Source organism: Mobula birostris, chromosome 5, assembly GCF_030028105.1.
Source record: "Mobula birostris isolate sMobBir1 chromosome 5, sMobBir1.hap1, whole genome shotgun sequence".
In the NCBI taxonomy this organism is placed as follows: Eukaryota; Metazoa; Chordata; class Chondrichthyes; order Myliobatiformes; family Myliobatidae; genus Mobula; species Mobula birostris.
The window spans coordinates 79,897,891-79,904,260 of record NC_092374.1 but is presented as its reverse complement, the minus strand read 5'-3'; the positions used below and the strand labels follow the sequence as shown (position 1 = coordinate 79,904,260).

General features: G+C 47.6%; 1 non-coding gene across 1 annotated transcript; it reads right to left on the bottom strand.

Moving 5' to 3' along the window:
- Window positions 1–4,447: 4,447 nt before the first annotated feature.
- Window positions 4,448–4,519, bottom strand: trnaq-uug (transfer RNA glutamine (anticodon UUG)). The gene has a single exon. It is a non-coding gene; the product is annotated as a tRNA-Gln (tRNA).
- Between the last annotated feature and the right edge of the window lie 1,851 nt (window positions 4,520–6,370).

The window sequence follows — 6,370 nt, the reverse complement described above, 5'->3', positions numbered from 1 at the left end:
CTCACTCCTCCTGACAGTATTTCCACATTGCATAGAGGTTGGGGGTAGGAACCCCACTTACCTGCTCCTCCAGAACCCCAGCTTTAAGCAACTCTAAAAGCATTCATTTACAGGATCCGCAGGATCTCTCACTCCCCGTCTGCTTATCTAACTTTTGAACCTGACTACATGCATCCTCTTCTGCATACTCTAAACCTTGTAATAATTGAATCACTGTACTTACAGGATGACCAACAGCTGGTGCTTTTAAAGACAGCTCTATCTCTTTTATTGGGAAAACTGGCTCTGTAACCATGTGTCTTACCATTCCAGAGGTCAATCCAGCATTCCCTGGTGGGATACCGCTATTGCTGTATGATTCTGTGATAGAGCTCACTGGCATAGGACTTTAGTACCCTTCTCTACTGTGCTCCATTCCGTTTGCAGTTCTAGATTCCATTCAGTAAGAGAAGGATGTGCAAGTTTAACTGCTGCTCTTACCCGAACCAATTGTGATGAATTATGTTTAGGGGAAGCTAGTAAGCATCATTGATCGCGTGTTGGGATGATAGCCTCCCTAAAGCACCCATCTCTTTGTTAGATAGGATAACACGGTACCACCCCCCCAAGGTGCCCATTGCACCATCCCCCATACATACACATTCCTGAGCCTCCCCCTCCCCTCCAGAGAGGAAGAATCTGTGGATCGATGTCCCCCCCTGGCGGGTGTGGGAATGCATAATCACTGGCCTGGCCCGTACTGTTTCGGGCACACAAGGAAAGGGTGATCATCTGGAGGATTAAACTGAGGGGTCCACGCTACTCTCTCTCCATCATCCAGCTGATAACACAATCTCACAGCCCCACAGTAGGATCATCACCCCATCTCAAAATGGCTCATACCTTAACAGGGTCGAGCTCCCAAAAGCCCCTTTGAGCCACCTCTAAATTCTGTACTTTCATTAGCCGACAGTCAATCTGTATATTCATAAATTCTAACTTCGTAGCGCTACTCTGAGCCATCAATAGTGATTTGCTCAGAATAATACAATGCTGACTGAGATCTTCCATTTCATTCTTAAGACTTGCTATCATTTTATATTGACATCTTACAATTGTTGCAAGTAGTCAGAAAGGAAATTATAGGCCAGCTATTCTAACCTCAGTGGTTGGGAAGGTGTTGGAGTCTATTAATAAGGATGAGGTTTCAAGGTACTTGGAGACTAATGATAAAGTAACTCAAAGTCAGCATGGTTTCTGTGAAGGGAAATCTTGCCTGACAAATCTGTTAGAGTTCTTCAAAGAAGTAACAAGCAGGGTGGACAAAGGAGAGGCAGTGGATGTCATTTACTTGGATTTTCAGAAGGCTTTTAATATGGTGCCACACAAGAGGCTGCTTAACAAGATAAAATCCTACGACGTTACAGGAAAGATACTGGCATGGACAGAGGAATGGCTGACAGCCAGCAGGTATGAGTGGGAATAAAAGAGGTCTCTTCTGGTTGGCTGCCAGTGACGAGTGGTGTTCCTCAGGGGTCATTATTGGGACCGCTACTTTTCACATTGTTAATGATTTAGTTAATGGAATTGATGGCTTTGTGGCAAAGTTTGCAGATGATACAAAGGTAGGCAAAGGGGTAGATAGTGCTGAGGAAGCAATGTGATTGCAGCAGGACTTAGACAAATTGGAAGAATGGGCTTAAAAGTGGGAGATGGAATACAGTGTCGGGAAATGTGCGATCATGCGTTTTTGTAAAAGGAACAAAAGTGCAGGTTATTATATAAATGGGGAGAAAATTCAAGCATTAGAGGTGCAGAGGGACTTAGGAGTCTTCATGCAAGACTCCCAGAAGGTTAATTTACGGGTTGAATCTGTGGTAAAGAAGGCAAATACAATGTTGGCATTTATTTCAAGTGGAATATAAAAGCAAGGAGATAATGCTGAGGCTTTATAAGACACTAATCGGGCCGCACTTGGAGTATTGTCAACAGTTTTGGGCCTCATTTCTCAGAAAGGATGTGTTGTCATTGGAGAGAGTCCAGAGGAGGTTCACGAGGATGATTCTGGGAATGAAAGGCTTAACAAATGAGGAGTGTTTGGCAGCTTAGGGCCTGTACTCACTGGAATTTAGAAGAATGCGGGAGGATCTCATTGAAACCTACTAAATATTGAAAGGACTAGACAGGGTGGATGTGGAGAACATGTTTCCTTTATTGGCGGTGTCCAGAACTAGAGGGCACAGCCTCAAAATTGAGGGGCGACCCTTTAGAACAGGGGTAAGGAGGAATTTTTTTAACCAGGGTAGTAAATCTGTGGAATACTCTGCCAAAGACAGCTGTGAAGGCCAAGATCATGGGTATATTTAAAATTAAAATTAATGGTTTCCTGATTGGTCAGGGCATTAAAGGTTATGGAGAGAAGGCAGGTGTATGGGGTTGAGTGGGATCCGGAGTGGGATCCATGATGGAATGGCGGATCAGACTCGATGGGCTGAATGCCCTAAATTGGCTCCTATGTTTAATGGTCTTAAAGCATCCCACTGGCTCTCTTCCCTCCTGGGAAAACCCAACGATTAAATATGTGATGTCCCATTTCAACTGTGGTGAAATCTAACTGGTCTGACCAATCTACCAGAATTCCATAACCCATCAGTAAGTTAGTGAGTCTTCCAAAGCCTGCTCTGTTATCTGTCCACCTGAGGATTCTGCATCTCCCAGATGGTGCATCCTCCCTTTTGAATAACCTCTTAGAGAAATGTATTTCTGCTCAAAAACCCTGTTCGCAGCATTAAGTGTAATGTTCATGGGTCCAGCAAGTGAGGCAGGAAATGCACTGACTTCGAATAGGTATACTAATTATTTATTTACAAACAGTAAAAATTCGACCGAACATTCACCACAAAGCTGAATATTCAACAAACATACTTAGTTAAAAATATGTGCAGAGCATATCTTCCCAATCGAGATCAAGTCCCATCCACCCGGGATATTTGAAACTGGACACCAGGCAGTCATCCAACAGAAAAGCAGCTGCAGTTTCTCAACTAACCAATCACAAACGGAAGCGACTTCGGACAATCAGAGTGAGGCACGTCCCCACAAGATCTATGCAAAAAATTGTTGGGCATAGATTGGAGAGATAACAAGAATCTCTACTCAGAGCAGAGGGCAGAAATTTAATGTGAGGAGGACGAGGCTCAGCAGGGTTAGAAGATCTTTTCCCCAGAGGGTGTTGGAATCTGGAATGTACCCCCTGAGGGGTAGTGAGGCAGAGACTTCCACAGTGTTTCAGAAGAATGAAGAATGGCAATTGAGTTGCCAAAGCGCATTATTACAGATTCAACGTGCAGAAATGTTCTCAGCTCTAGCCCCATAACTACAACATTAGTAGGGCTGGTAGAGTGGTCAGGGTGGATACGATAGGCTGAAGGGCCTGTGTCTATGCTGTACAGATTCAATACACAGAAATATCCTCAGTTCTAGTTCTATAGAGACAACATAAATAAGGCTAGTACAATGGTCAGGGTGGATTAGATGGGCTGAAGGGCCTGTATCCCTGTTGTATAGGAAGTCATTCCTGTCTGTGGCCATCAAACTTTATAACTCCTCCCTTGGAGGGTCAGACACCCTGAGTCAATATGCTGGTCCTGGACTTACTTCCTGGCATAATTTACATATTACTATTTAATTATTTATGGTTTTATTCCTATTTAGTTATTTATGGTGCAACTGTAACGAAAACCAATTTCCCTCGGGATCAATAAAGTATGACTATGTATAAGCTGCTATCTCTGATCTGATTTCTGAGACAGATAGCTGGCTGCAGTTATTAATTAATATCAAGACGAAGTAGCTAGACTTTCAACTCTGACAGTAGGCTGAGACATCCATGCCAGCACGGTAACGTAGTGGTTAGTACAAATGACTCAGGTTCAATTCCCACTGTTGCCTGTAAAGAGTTTGTATGTTCTCCCCATCACCATGTGGGTTTCCCTCTACAGTCCAAAGATGTACTGGTTGGTAGATTCATTGGTTATTGTAAGTTGTCACATGGTTAAGTTGGTGTTAAATCAGGTGGTGTGGCAGGGTCTATTCCATATCATACTTCAATAAATTGCATTAAGCTTCCAGTCAGATCTGAACTCTGATCACTGGATTCAAAGAAGAGTGTGCTCACTATTACAGCATGAAACATGTTCAATGTCCCTCCACCTGCCTGCCATCAGAACCTCCCACTCCAACTGGAAGGGGCTCGTCACTAGGTGCAAAGTAATTCCAGGCCATCAGTGAATGATCTCAGCCAAGTAGGGACTAACCTCAGAACCCATGGACTTGGACAGAGAACGGGAATGAAGTGAATTGGAGAGAAAGCTCAGATGGCCACTTTCCTTCATCGAAAGGCAGGCAGGTGAGGTGGCACAACCTCTGCCTGCAGCTGGCAAGGGCAGAACAGCACTTTGCAGCAAATAGGTTCCACCGAGATTTGAACTCGGATCGCTGGATTCAAAGTCCAGAGTGCTCACCATTACACCATGGAACCACAGCATATGCTGACTGCTTTTCCTGGCCCTTCACTCCCGGGCGGCTACAGGAACAAATGTTTCCCACTGCAAGACACCCAGGATGCAGCAGTGTGTCAGTGTGAGCACTGTGCGGGGGAGATGAGTGTGTCAGAACGGACAGGGAGATGAGCAGTCAGGCAGAGGGAGAACTGGCAAATGTGGATGAGAATTGTTAATTCCTTTTCTGGCTGCCAGTCTGGGAGCAGCTGTGGAGGCCAGGCTGGTCAGGGGAGTGTTGGCATAGAACATCACAGCACAGGCCCTTCAGCCCACCATGTTGTGCAGACCTACATGAACCTGCTCCACAATCAATCTAACCCTTCCCCCTGCATGGCCGAGTCCTGCATTTTTCTTACATTCACTGGGGTCAGGGAGGCACTGGCTCTTCAATGGGTCTTGGGGAGGCACTGGCTGTTCACTGAGGCTTGGAGAGGCACTGGCTGTTCACTGAAGCATGGGAGGGGAACTGGTTGTTCACTGGGCCTTGGGGAGGCACTGGCTGTTCACTGGGTCTTGGGGAGGCACTTGCTGTTCACTGAAGCTTGAGAGGGGAACTGGCTGTTCACTGGGTCTTGGGAGGGGAACTGGTTGTTCACTGGGTCTTGGGAGGGGAACTGGCTGTTCACTGGGTCTTGGGAGGGGAACTGGCTGTTCACTGGGTCTTGGGGAGGCACTGGCTGTTCACTGGGTCTTGGGGAGGCACCGGCTGTTCACTGGGCCTTGGGGAGGCACTGGCTGTTCACTGAGGCTTGGAGAGGTACTGTATGTTCACTGAGGCTTGGGAGGGGAATTGGCTGTTCACTGGGTCTTGTGGATGCACTGGCTGTTCACTGGGTCTTGGGGAGGCACTGGCTGTTTACTCAGGCTTGGAGAGGCACTGGCTGTTCACTGAAGCTTGGGAGGGGAACTGGCTGTTCACTGAGGTTTGGGAGGGTAACTGGCTGTTCGCTGGATCTTGTGGAGGTATTGGCTGTTCACTGGGTCTTGGGGAGGCACTGGCTGTTCACTGAAGCATGGGAGGGGAACTGGCTGTTCACTGAAGCTTGGGAGGGGAACTGGCTGTTCACTGGGTCTTGGAGAGGCACTGGCTGTTCACTGGGCCTTGGGGGAGGCACTGGCTGTTCACTGGGTCTTGGGGAGGAACTGGTTGTTCACTGAGGCTTGGGAGGGGAACTGGCTGTTCACTGGGTCTTGGGAAGGCACTGGCTGTTCACTGAGGCTTGGGGAGGCACTGGCTGTTCACTGAGGCTTGGGAGGGGAACTGGCTGTTCACTGGGCCTTGGGGAGGCACTGGATGTTCACTGAGGCTTGGGAGGGGAACTAGCTGTTCACTGGGTCTTGTGGAGGCACTGGATGTTCACTGGGTCTTGGGGAGGCACTGGCTGTTCACTGAGGCTTGGGAGGGGAACTGGCTGTTCACTGGGTCTTGTGGAGGCACTGGATGTTCACTGGGTCTTGGGGAGGCACTGGCTGTTCACTCAGGCTTGGAAGGGCACTGGCTGTTCACTGAAGCTTGGGAGGGGAACTGGCTGTTCACTGAGGCTTGGGAGGGTAACTGGCTGTTCACTGGGTCTTGTGGAGGTATTGGCTGTTCACTGGGTCTTGGGGAGGCACTGGCTGTTCACTGGGTCTTGGGGAGGCACTAGCTGTGTATTCTCTCTGTGCCTTTCAGAATCTTAAGCACCTTATCAAATACTTTCTCATCCTCTGCCACTCCAAGGTGAAAAGCCTTCAGTCGCTCAATCTTTTCTCGTAAGACATGCTCTGTATTCCAGATATTATCCTGGTAAATCTCCTCTGCACTCTCCCTAAGGCTTCCATATCCTTCC